Genomic DNA, 12,297 nt, shown 5'->3' with positions numbered 1-12,297 from the left:
CTCCCTTCCTCCTCCTCCTCTTCCTCCTCCTCCGTCCTCCTGCGGCCAGTCGATTGGTCGGTGTCGATGTTGGAAACAGCAGGACGGAGGCTCGAGGTTCCTCGCTCTGACCTGGACCGCTGCCTTGCGGCGAGCGTGGTGTGCCATGACCCCGCCAGAGGCAACCCAGTCTGAGAATGAGCGCCTCTTGGAGGTCAAAGGTCACCTCGCAGCAGCTTCACCTCCTCGCTGGCTGAGCCTCGTTAGCACTCCTCCTCAACACACACACATGCTCCTCAGCAGACGGAGCTCTGGCATTGGTCCACCGCTGCCCTGCTGGAGGGGAACAAGACCGCGCAAACTGTAAAGAAACTTAACAAACCAGACATTAGAAGCATCCTGCTCACACTTCAGTAAGAGGTTTTGTCAATCTTTAGACCAACAGTGTCTAAAATAAACCAGAATGTTCTGCTGGGGTTGAAGAACTCTCTGACACCACAAACCGTCTGACACTGAGCGGGGGATGTTCGTTAAGTGCTCGCTGTTCTGATGGGGAAGAGGAACGAAAACTTCATGCAGACGTTCAGCCGCCTGACAGAAAATAAGCCCAGACTCTGTTGGTGTTGTAGCAGAGTCGAAGTTGAGTCCCGCAAAGTTAGAGATTGCATCATGGTCTTGTTTGGTCACGGAGGTCATATCTTGGCGGCCCTGCCACGGTCATGTCCAGAGTGATGACCCTAACCGAGGTCATTTTAATTATCAGAGAAGATCTGTCATTGACGACGTTCCTCTTAAACCCAGGTGCTGTTCTCCTCTGCAGCATTTATCATCAAATAATTCCTTTATCCAGTCCGGAGGCGGTGTTTACACGGGCGCTTTCTTTCTTATGCGGCATCAAGGAGAAGTATGGCTCAGCACTGCGTCAACAGAGGGATCACAGAAGGAGTCGCACTCCAAGATAGCGAGTTGAACAAAGTAGTGTCTGTTTCCATGACAGCTGTCTGCATCTGGCTCTGAAACCAGCTCCCCCACCTCCTCCGCTGCCAACATGACATTTGATATGATGAAAAAGGAAGGTTTCTTTGGAGGTTTTTGTGTTTTTGGTGAGGGTACTGGTTTTCTAGAGGAGGGTATTGGCTCAAAGAACTCTTTGATTTGTTAAATAAAGATTATTATTCCCATTAGGCCCTGATTTCTCACTCCAAGTTGTTCTCAAAAAACCAAACACCACAGCAACTGCTTGGTTTTTACTCTCCAGCTGAAGATGTTTTAATCAGTGAAATCAGAAAGTACTAGAGGTCAGAGAGAATTTAAAAAAACCTGTCGACTCTGTGCTCATTAAGAAATCACCAGATTTATCAACATTTCAATCTCTTATTCCTACTTTCTTACTTTAATTAAGTATTCTAAGATCAGACTATTTCAAAATCTTGGCACATAACATAGAAAACCCTTTTTTTGTAATTTGGTGAAACGACAGTACGTGTAAGGATAGTAAAATGTGTCCCTGATGGACTGCTAGTCCTGTAACACAATACAAACAAAGACTACAAACAAAGACTACAAACAAAGAATTTCCCTGGCTAATGGCTTGTGAATGGATGAAGCTGTTGGTCAGTCAGGTCAGTGAACACACCACAAGCCTCAGTTATACCTCTCTGTGATGGAGCCATAGCCAAGCCGTTATTGTGAATAAGAAACTGTTCTTAATTAACTTAAAAGGTAAAATAAAGGTATAATAAAATAAATAAATAAAAATGGAGCCTGATCAATTCGTTCTTTAGACTAACTAATCAGTGTTATAGCTATTAGCAGCTTGGCAGGTTCCTGTCATTTGGGGCTTCATTATCTCGTCTCCCTGCTGATTTGCATCGTGGACAGAAACGTATGAATCAGTCTGTGCCCTAGACGAAAGTTTGCCACGCTCTGCACCCCCCTGCAGTCATCTCTGCGCGTTTCTAACATTTCACTCCAAAATTAGATTTCCAGCATTTGGAAATGACGACGCCTACTCTGATTAAGAAGAGAGAAAAAAAAATCAAATCAAATACTGGCATGAAAGTAAAACTCATTATGGAAATACATTTAACTTATTGACTATTCATGGGATTTGCCTGCAAATGAGGAGACAGTTTCCAGGGTGGTACAGTATCTGTGTTTTTCAAATACCGGAGGTGTTTTACTCTCCTAATGAGTTTTAAACGTTAAGTAATTATTTGTTTTGGATGAGTTTATTTACAATGTGAGTCTCCATCATGTGGAATGTGTGACTTCTTATTAAATGATTGTTGTCCTTAAAGTCTTCAAAGCACATCAATGAGCCGCACCGTTTATCATGAACATACTATAAACTATATACTGTCTATTGTTTCCAAAGATTTACTTCTTCAATAGGCGTGGAGCTGAGAGCCACAGACAGGAAGTCAGAAAGTATTAAGACACGGCATAACATGTTGTTGGTTTTAGTTTTTTTCACACTATTTATTGACAATAACAGTAATTATATTATTAACAATAAGCAGGTTTTTATTTGAGAAAAGCTGTTTTTCTTTTCTTGCATATATCACAAGCAAATAATTCTTGCCTATTTGTCCATGGCGGTTACTGATATTTTCCCCAAGTAGGTTGGCTTCAAAGAAACAGGCCTTTGTCGCAGGTGTAAGTAATAACATAAATTATGGTTGCATCCCATTAAGGTCCACAGGGTCCTGTTATTGTCTATGCTGACTCACTGGTGTGGCTTAATGGCAAAATGTCTGCATTAAGAAAAGTCTATGGCGTTAGAGAAAACAGTGACACAGTTAACGTCTCGTTTTGGTCCTTAAAAACATTTCCTTTTTTGGTCAGGTACATTTTCGGACCGATGCAGACCTCAGCCCAGCCCGAGGTGAGGCCAAGGTCGGCAGGGTGGAGGTGCTGCAGTGCCATCCGTCAGCTGCCAGAGCTCTAATTATGCAGCAGAGTCCTAACCAAGCGTGAGATGTCATTACACAGATGGAGCTCCAGAGGAGAGAGAGTGAGTGTGCAGCTGTCTGTGTGTCTGTCAGTCTGCATCAGTGTTCATCTGTGTGTGTGTGTGTGTGTGTGTGTGTGTGTATTCATTATATGAGGCAGTATAGCTGGAAGTCAGGTCTCTAATATTCTCCACATATGAACGTTGACACAGATGCTTCCAGCTATGAGGAGATGTTTGATTTCCTGCTTTGCTGTGTCCCTCTGTGTGCTCACAGTACGCTGGCTGGCTGTTGTTATTTGGGTTTGTGTGTATTTAGGGTATATTTCAGGTCTAAAACAAGAAGCTACTGGAGGGAGGAGCCGTACGTTACACAAAGACTGCAATCTGCAGAACACAACAACAGTTTTAAGATTACAATTATAAAGGTAATGGGAGGTGGTGATCAGTTAAAGCAACACTAGCAATTAGCTCGCTGACGAATCAGTTAACATGACATGGATTGATTCATAATGCCTCTAATATTCAGTAGAGGCGTCCAGTTTAACTGACTATACAGATTCCTCACTTTCAATGACAGAATCAGTAGGCTTTAGCTTTGCAGCTCCTGACATGATACAGTGTCTTAGTTTCTTGTTAAAAGCTTATTAAAAGACCACAAAAGCCCCAGAAACCTGGCTGATCACTCTGTCGCAAATTGTTGACTGCTGAGCTATGAAACTTATAAACAGCTTCAACTTGTATAAGCAAGTTTTGTACTAAACTGAATGGACTGCTGATTTGAAGAGAGTCAGAATCGATCGTTATTAACGGCGATACAACCACTTACTGAACGTACACGCTGAATTTGCAGGGAGATGCAACTGCTTAGCTTAGAAAACGTCAGTGACTTCAAATCTTTGAACTTACTGAGCAAAAATATGTGAATGAAATTGTTCCTTTATACCTTTATTCGGTGCAGCCAATCTTCCATTTCACAGGTAAAATTTTTATTTTTTATTTTCCACAAATTTTTTTTTTAAATCCAGTGTTTGTTATTTAAGAGGATCTATTGACTGAAATGCAATATAATATACTATAACTTTGTTTCAGTGGTGTATAAAGACCTTACATAATGAACCTTTATGTATTTATTACCTGAGAATGAGCCATTTCTATCTACATAACCACTGGTCCTCTGACATGGACATTGCCATGTTGCGCCGCCATGTTTCTACAGTAGCCCAAATGGACAATCGGCTCTCCAGAGCGCGTTTTGTCACAGAATATGTACAAAGAAAAAGAAGAAGATGGAAAAAGTAGTCGGAGTAGACGTCTGGTTTGTTAGAAGTAAGAAGAGAAGTAAAATTTGGATAAATTTCTACTACTATTATTTAGCACAAGAGCTGACAAAGCGTGTCGGACAAAGGAGCTTCTCCTACGCGCTTGCAAAGGGAGGACTTAGCAGCGACTGGACCTTTGGTTGCAATTTGAAACCCTCACCACTAGATGTCACTAAAACTTACACACTGAACCTTAAATTTCTTTAAAAAGTTTAAAATTTTAAGGGGTCCCCAGCCGGAAAGGTTGGGAACTACTTCCTTAATAACATTCACGGTGGAGCGATCAGCTACAGTAAAGATAACTGACAGAAGATTTTACAGCTGACCCCAAATAGTTGAAGATTCAATGCTTCGATGGGTGGATCCTCACAGTCGAAACAAGGATCATGCCATTTTGGCGATATGGGGGTGCTCAATGTCTGATTTTACATAAAATTGCCAGTTTTCTCCCAATCAGTTAATATACATCCTATTATTTCAAAGTTTAATGCTATAAATAACCATGTAAAAAGAAAATAACTTTCAATAAATGTGCGTGAATACATCCAAAATTGATGTTGTCCCGAATTGTCCGCACCCCGCTTTCAGATAATTTATCACCGTTAATGAACCACACAAAGAATAAAGAATATTTTTTTGTTACCGGCTACTTGAAATAGACCAGCAAAGAGCCACGACGTGCATGCAGGTGTCTGTCATTAACACAGTCACAGCTGTACTAGTATTGAGTGTTAATTCTGTATTTACTCATCACACTTTTGTTTTGAGGAGCACATAACATGATAAAATAACATTATAAAAAAAAGTGACATTTCATAACGAGTTGTTACAAAGATGCTGTTTAAGGGAGACATAGCTATCTTCTCATTAAGAACATTTCTGGTTGTTCATTTCTAACTGCAATGCACTACAGGAAGTGATGGGGGCAGTATCGCTTCCACTGTCTGCTCTTACTGCTTCACAGTAAGACTACTCACGAAGAAGATGCATTCATGCGAGACAAATAAACTGTGTAGAAATTGAATATTGGCTTTGCTGGTTTTATGAAAGTTGTTGGCGAAACGAAAATGAGGTCAGACGTTTTTGGGGTTGAGAAGCTCCACAAGCGCCTGCAAGGTCAGCGGTGCCCACAGAGCCCTCTGGTCCCAGTTACACAGACCACTGCAGCAGCAACGACAGAGGAAAGGCCACAACTGTAAGATAGTTTCAGTGTTTGGACTGCTGTTATTCTGTCGTTGGTATAATGGTAGTGAGTAGTATGAAAGGGGGCTGTTGCTTTATTATTCTAAATAGACATTACAATGTTAGTGTACAGTTGTAGTTAGCTAGTTGCTTTTAACGTGCTTTTATTTTATATAGTTCCAAAGCAAATATCTTTGTTAAAAAGTTAAACGTTTTAAGTTAAAACCTACTTGGCAATAAATCAGGTTGTGAGCTTATTGTTTTGGGTGATAAAGCCTGGCTGTTATCTTGGAGCAGCCTCTCCATAACGTTAGTTCTTTGCATTCTTGGTTTTGAGGCATCATGGATGATGCGAGAGAACGCAATAATAAATCACTGACTTATAGGAGTATCCTACGCTGTCTTGTCTTCGTCCCTATTTTCCCCCTGGCGTTGATACTAGTGTTCATTCTGAAAAGTAAACCTCGTTCACTTAATGGTAACGTTAGCGAGTTAGGCTGTGTGTTGGAGATCAGTAATTAACTTGAAAGATATTTAATTAGTTAAATGGTTTAATTTGGGTAAGGGTTAGATTGTGACAAAAATAATCGTGACTAATCGAATAAATAATTAACAGATTAGCCGACTACAAAGATAATCATTAGTTGCAGTCCTACAGTATAATGAAGCAAAGCGCCGAATGCTTCCTCCTTTTGTAGAAGTGCAGAGTTTGGAGAATTCAAATGTTATAAAATATGAGCTGTAAATAATTTGGTGGATCTAACGCTGTTTAGAAAAAGGACCTTACTACACTTTTCTGTACATTAGATAAGTGTTGATGTGTCTCTTTTGGTTTTATTTTGATCACAGTTCAGGATGTTTGGTTCAAAGAGACAGAAAGATCTGATCAGACGCTGCAGCAGAAGCTTAAGTCTTTGTGTCAGAGTGATCATATAAAAGAGTTTAAAGATATACATCAGAAGAAAACTCTCAGCTGACTGCAGCATCAAACACCCCAATCCCGCTTTCACCTCTTCACCAAAACTGACTCATAAACTCCTTTTAATTGCTGCTTTCACTGTTTGAACTCGGCACCGCGAGCGCCCGTCGTCCTCATTATGAGGAGAGGGGAATTGTGGGTAAAATCTGCGGGTGGTTCGGCAGCCCGCTGTGAACGCTGATGTTTCAGAAGGCATGAAACAGGAGAAGGGAGTCGAAAGAGAGGACAGACGTGATAGAAGGGAGGGGAGCGAGAAGAAAGAGGAGAACCAAAAGACAAAGATAGACAGAAACAGAGAGAGGAGGAATGGTGAGGAGGAGGAGGAGGAGGAGGAGGAGGAAGAGAGGGGGTAACTCTGGGAAGAAAGAGTGTATCTAGAAGAGAGGGAAAAAGAAAAAAGCGAGAAGACGAACAGGAGGGAGAGTAAGGTGGTCGAGGGAATGGAAGCTAGGTGATTGATGGAGACAGATGGAGAAGAAAAGGAAAAGTGGAATCAGTAGGAAGTGAAGTGAGGAATGAGGAACATCTGCAAGGAAATAGAGAGGATGAGTCAGAGGGAATTCAGGGTCACTGAGGGAAAACAAACTAGTTGGAGTTGAAAGTGAAACTATTTACTTAGCTTTACCCACTGTTTGCCATGTGACCCTTCACACTATAAAATGTTATCAACATTACTGTAAACGTGCCAGTGTTGGCCAGCTGGCTAATTTTCAACTGCAGTCCTTCGACAAGATGTTTCAGATCCTTTAAAGTCTATTTTAAAACATAGCTTTTATTAAATCGCGTAAAGTTAAGTTAGAGATTTCATTTTTCTGGGGAAATAATAAATTACATATGAATGAAAACATTACAGATCATATTCAAAAAATTTTTTTGAATATGATCACCTAAAGCCCCTATATGTAACATTTAAAAAATGTTCATAGAGATGTGTTTCATCCTGCAAATCATCCAATGTATGATGATGATGTATTGCGTTCCCTCTCGTCCTCGGTAAACTAAGTGGTTGTTTTTCTCTTAGTTAAAGCAAAATAGCGTTTACAAGTATGAGTAGAAACATGCAGGCAATTGATAAACTATTGACAAAGGTAAGACTGCTGTCCTGTCCTGAAAATAGTGCCGACCTCCAGTGGATTAACTTCTCACCTTGCTGCAACGATGTACAAATTTACCCCGTGACATCCCTCAGAACCTTGCTTTCAGCCTGGTCTTAAGCAGGGCTGCACAATATATCGTTTCAGCATCACCATCGCAACGTCCCCATGCGCAATAGTCACATTGCAGGACGTGAAATGTCAAGCAAGTCAAATAAACTCAAACACCTCAACTTTTTTGCTGGTTGATACAAAAAGGAAAACTCGCACGGTTCTCATTTTCCATGACACTGTCCAAAGACATGCGGCCTAGGTTGACTGGTTACCCTAAATTGTCCTTAGGTGTGACTGTGACTGGTTTCTTGTCTATGTGTGGCCTGTCCAGGTTGTACCCCGCCTTTCGTCCGATGTCAGCTGGGAATGGCTCCAGCCCCCCCCGTAACCCTGTATGCAGGATAAGTGGTTGACGATGGATGGAAGGATTTTGTTTAAAATATCTTTAATGCATTAAAGCAAACGAAAGGATGGTTTGCATTCAGAAAAGTCTTCAGACTAAAAAGCTTATTTATTTTTATTTTCAATGCATTTCCATACAAGATCACCCCAATAATTCTAGGGTGCTTAATTTTTTTCTAATAGAGCAACTGAAGGCATCTGGTGGAAATTCCTGTATTTTTCATATCGCAATATAAATCACAGAAAAGGAAAATAAAGCAAAAAAAGCAAAGATCGTGCAGCCCTAATCTTAAGTTAAGCTTCACAACTCTCTGTGGTAATTTTACTACAACGAATCTGAGGTCACTTGTTAGCTTGTCAGTTAAATGAAGCAACGTGGGCGCCGTTTAGGATTGAACTACGTGGTTTGCATTTGAAATTATTAGATTTATGTCTTTCTTTAATGCGACAGCCCCAGCACTTTAATGTGTATGTATGTGTTGGAGGAAGTATTCACACAATTTACTGCAGGAAAAAAAGACTACAGCCATGCTAGCATCTCTGTGAGTGGCGTTTTGAAGTCAACATGCTAACATGCGCAAAATGCGCAATACCAACACGTTTAGCAGATATATTTACCACTATCACCATATTTAGTGCAGAGTATTACCTCCAACTAGAAAAAGTACCGTGGAACGCTACTTGAAGTCAGAGTTCCTGTTGACCTGTTGACCTGATGATGGCACTAGAGGAAAGCTGATATGTTTTGCATTGTAAAAAAATCTATACATGTCAGATAGATACACCGTATTGACTAAAAGTACAATATTTACCTCTGAATGTAGCCTAGTGAAGCAAAATGCAGAGAGGAACGGTGTATTTAAGTACAGCTACTTGAGTAAATGTACTTCTTTGCTCTCCTGCTCTGCTCTCAGTACTGTGTGTGGTAGAAATGGGACACTGTGGTGCTGTGAGCTGCCTGCTGGCTGTTCAAAATGCTGTTCAGGTCTGCAGGAGGCTGAAATCCAGAGAGGCAGCCGGCAGCAGAAGCAGACTGAATCCCAAACACACATCCTGCCTCCGCAGAATACATCTTCATCTGCACATTCAAACTGTTACAGGTGTTACAGGTTGTGTTTTAGCACGGGTAGATCACCACAGACACATTAACTGGAGGGCAAATCAGCTGGGATGTTTATATCCTCATCGGTGAGGGAAAAAGGAGGCTTATGGGAAATGTGGTCTTAATTTGATGAAACCTCACCACAAACATTGACAAGCAACTAGTTGTCTGCTCCTGCTGTATCACATGATTACAGGGAGCCAAAGTGAAGCCCTCCGAGGCCTGCCACAGGCCAACGAGCATCTGCATATTTCTACATAAATTAGCTTGTTTTTGGCTCATTTTTTCACTCAATATCATGTGTTTCACATCATTTGCTTCAGGGGAACCTGCGCTTCCTCTGTTATACAGTAGGAGGAATAATTATTGTGTAGGTGTGTCATAATTGGCTAAAAAACAAAAAATATCTCCAGTAGTGTATGGTTTTTTATCTTAGTAATTTCAGTCTTCTGTCTGTAACACGCCAGCAGGATCTTACAGTACAGAATATGTGTTTGAATAGAAATGATCCAGAGATGGTGCTGTGCTGTGTATTGATGAGTAGACGCTCAAAAATCACTTATCAAAACAGATTTTTATAGATTCTCCCAGGCCTGTAGTTCAGTAATTGTCTTTGTTTCGATTTGTGTGTGTGTGTGTGTGTGTGTTGTGCTGCTGTTGTGTGTGCAGCGTTGTTGAAAAGCTCTGAATGGAAAAAAGGGGGGATTGGTTTCATAAGACTATAGAGACGTCAACTAAAACATTCAAAGGAATTTGGCTATCGTGCGAGATAGGGTGTGGTCAGGGTGGTATAGCTGTAAACATCCATAAATAGCCTGTATGCTGCCTGAGAGACAAAACTCAGGCCACACAGTTACAACTGAAGGCAATTCAAATGAGTGAATGGACATTTTTAACTTTTTTAGCAAATCCTGTCTTCTCTCCTCTAGATTTTGGCAGCTGTTTAAAGAGTTTCCTCAATTAAAAAAAAAATTAAGAACATAATCTTGTCATTCTCTCTTTCTGTTTTTACATATATCTGTCTCTCAATCTCTCTCTCCTGAAAACAATTTTAAAGGTCCTCAGCTTCTCACTGTAAGTAATAGGATTCTACATACTTGTTTTTCCTCCGTGTTTTTCTCACTGGTTTGAAGTGGACGGGGCTTACATATTTCTAATCAAGATTAAGAAACATTCAAATCTAGATGTGACAACATTGGTGGGTTGTCTTGTCACTGCCAATCAGATGCGATCAAACCACATCCAGCGTTTAATACATAGCCTATCTTTTATCACACTAATGCATTAAGCCCCCCACAAATAACCTGTAGACCCCTGTTGACATCTCCAGGGTTATTTTTTCAGACTTTGGAAAGTTCCTCCAGAGCCACAGAAGACATTATACCACTGTTTTCACAGGCTGAGATGAGTACTTCATGTGTATAAGAAATACTTTCAGGGGCTTTAAATTGGTTTTATATGACATTAAACAAAACTATGCTGCCAAAAGGACAAAATGTCTAGTGGTGTTTACATTAAAGTACAATGATAATCATCATTCATTCAGAAAAATGCTTTGTAGGAAAGACGTTTAAATGTTGTGATTGTTTCTTGAATTCCTTCAGTAACGCAGACAGCGTCGTCTCTCTCTCTCTTTGTCTATTTGTCTCTCAGCTGTATTAAATGTTAATCAGCCCCCTGCAGACTCAGCTGCTCTCTCCGGCTTCGTGTTTCTTAATTCATCTCAAAATCTTCTCCTTATTCTTTATGCCAAAATCAGGACCCCCACCCCCCCCCACACACACACTCAAAAAATACCTTTTCAAAGCCAAAAGCCTGCAGAGAAACACGCCACGCTCCCTAAATACCAAGTGGATGGATGGATGGATAGACAGATGGTTAGCTATTCTTAGAAAAATGTAAAGTTTGTCCTGAGGGTGCCACCAGAGGAAGGGTCATGGGGTCATCTTCTGCGGAGCTTGAATACATTTTATGGTAATTTGACCATTATTACTGTAGATTTTGATATTTCTTGGAGACAGGTGGAAACTTCCGGAAAGGTCAAGCGTCACCAAAATCATTATGATTCGTACTCTGGGGACCGTAAATATGCACATGTCAATTTGGTCAGAAGTTGTTCTAATCTGCAAAAAACACTTGGATTATTTAAGCATCTTTTATTGATTTTTTTAGGCCACTTGGGAGCAAAGAAACAGCCATTATTATTATTATTATTATTTATTTAACCTTATTAAGTTGTTCTGATGAACTTTTTAGCAAATAGCTGCCTACTTATACATCCAGCCAACACAGATCCACTCCAGTCCAAATATTTACTCTCCTTTTGGCTCTGGTTTGGTCTCCACCAACAAAAACTGCTAGATGTTTCACTTCCTCCACCAGCTGGTCTCTGAAGTTTGTCCGTCTACTATTTGGTGCTTGGCAGATAGTGTACAATGGTTTGCCTTCAAACAGCTGCCTGCTGCTTCTGTAGAAGAGGTTAATGAGACAAAGAAAACAATAAACATGCAATGAAACTATGGCTCTGTTCGAAACAGAAGGCAGTTGCCTCGCTGCCTCGCAACCGTAATAGACAGGTGCATCAGAAGGCATTACTTTGGAGTGAAGGCATCTCTGTTATCATTCGTTTGGAACAGCTTTTTACGGCAATGTGTGACGTCAGCACACCGTCTTGCATCTCTTGCGTCTCGTCGGGCTGTCTGTCACTAGCCTTAGCTAGCTAGCTATTGAAAAGGCGAATGGCTATCAGACACCTCAGAAATCAGACTAAACAAACTTGGTTGGTTACAGTCACGGGCTAATTTGATATTTCAGTGTTTAGCTCTTGCTAACTTTACAAAAATTGAAGCGGAAAAACTACAAAAAACTATTAAAAATGTATATTTGTCTTGTTTGTCCACTGTCTTGTCCATTTTTGAGGTAGCGCGCACAGATTTATGGGTAATAGGCACTGGTTTGAAGGCATCTTACAAGATAAGAAAAGATCGTTCGATCCGTTTTGAACAGCACTCGATGCCTCACTGTTCAGCTAGACACCTCCTGAGCTTTTTTAACCGTTTCGAACCCAGCCTGTGAGCTATAAGAGGCAATAAAAGTGTTATACATGGTGTAGAGCTGCAGATTTGGTGGTAATTCTGAGGTTTGAGTGACATGTTAATGTGAATTTAATAAGAAGATTAGCAGCAGCTCCATCATCGCATCACTATTTTATTTCTGACTTAACTGTCTGC

This window comes from Micropterus dolomieu, linkage group LG10 (assembly GCF_021292245.1).
Source record: "Micropterus dolomieu isolate WLL.071019.BEF.003 ecotype Adirondacks linkage group LG10, ASM2129224v1, whole genome shotgun sequence".
Classification (NCBI taxonomy): domain Eukaryota; kingdom Metazoa; phylum Chordata; class Actinopteri; order Centrarchiformes; family Centrarchidae; genus Micropterus; species Micropterus dolomieu.
The sequence above is the reverse complement of the archived record's forward strand: the minus strand, read 5'-3'. Positions refer to the sequence as shown.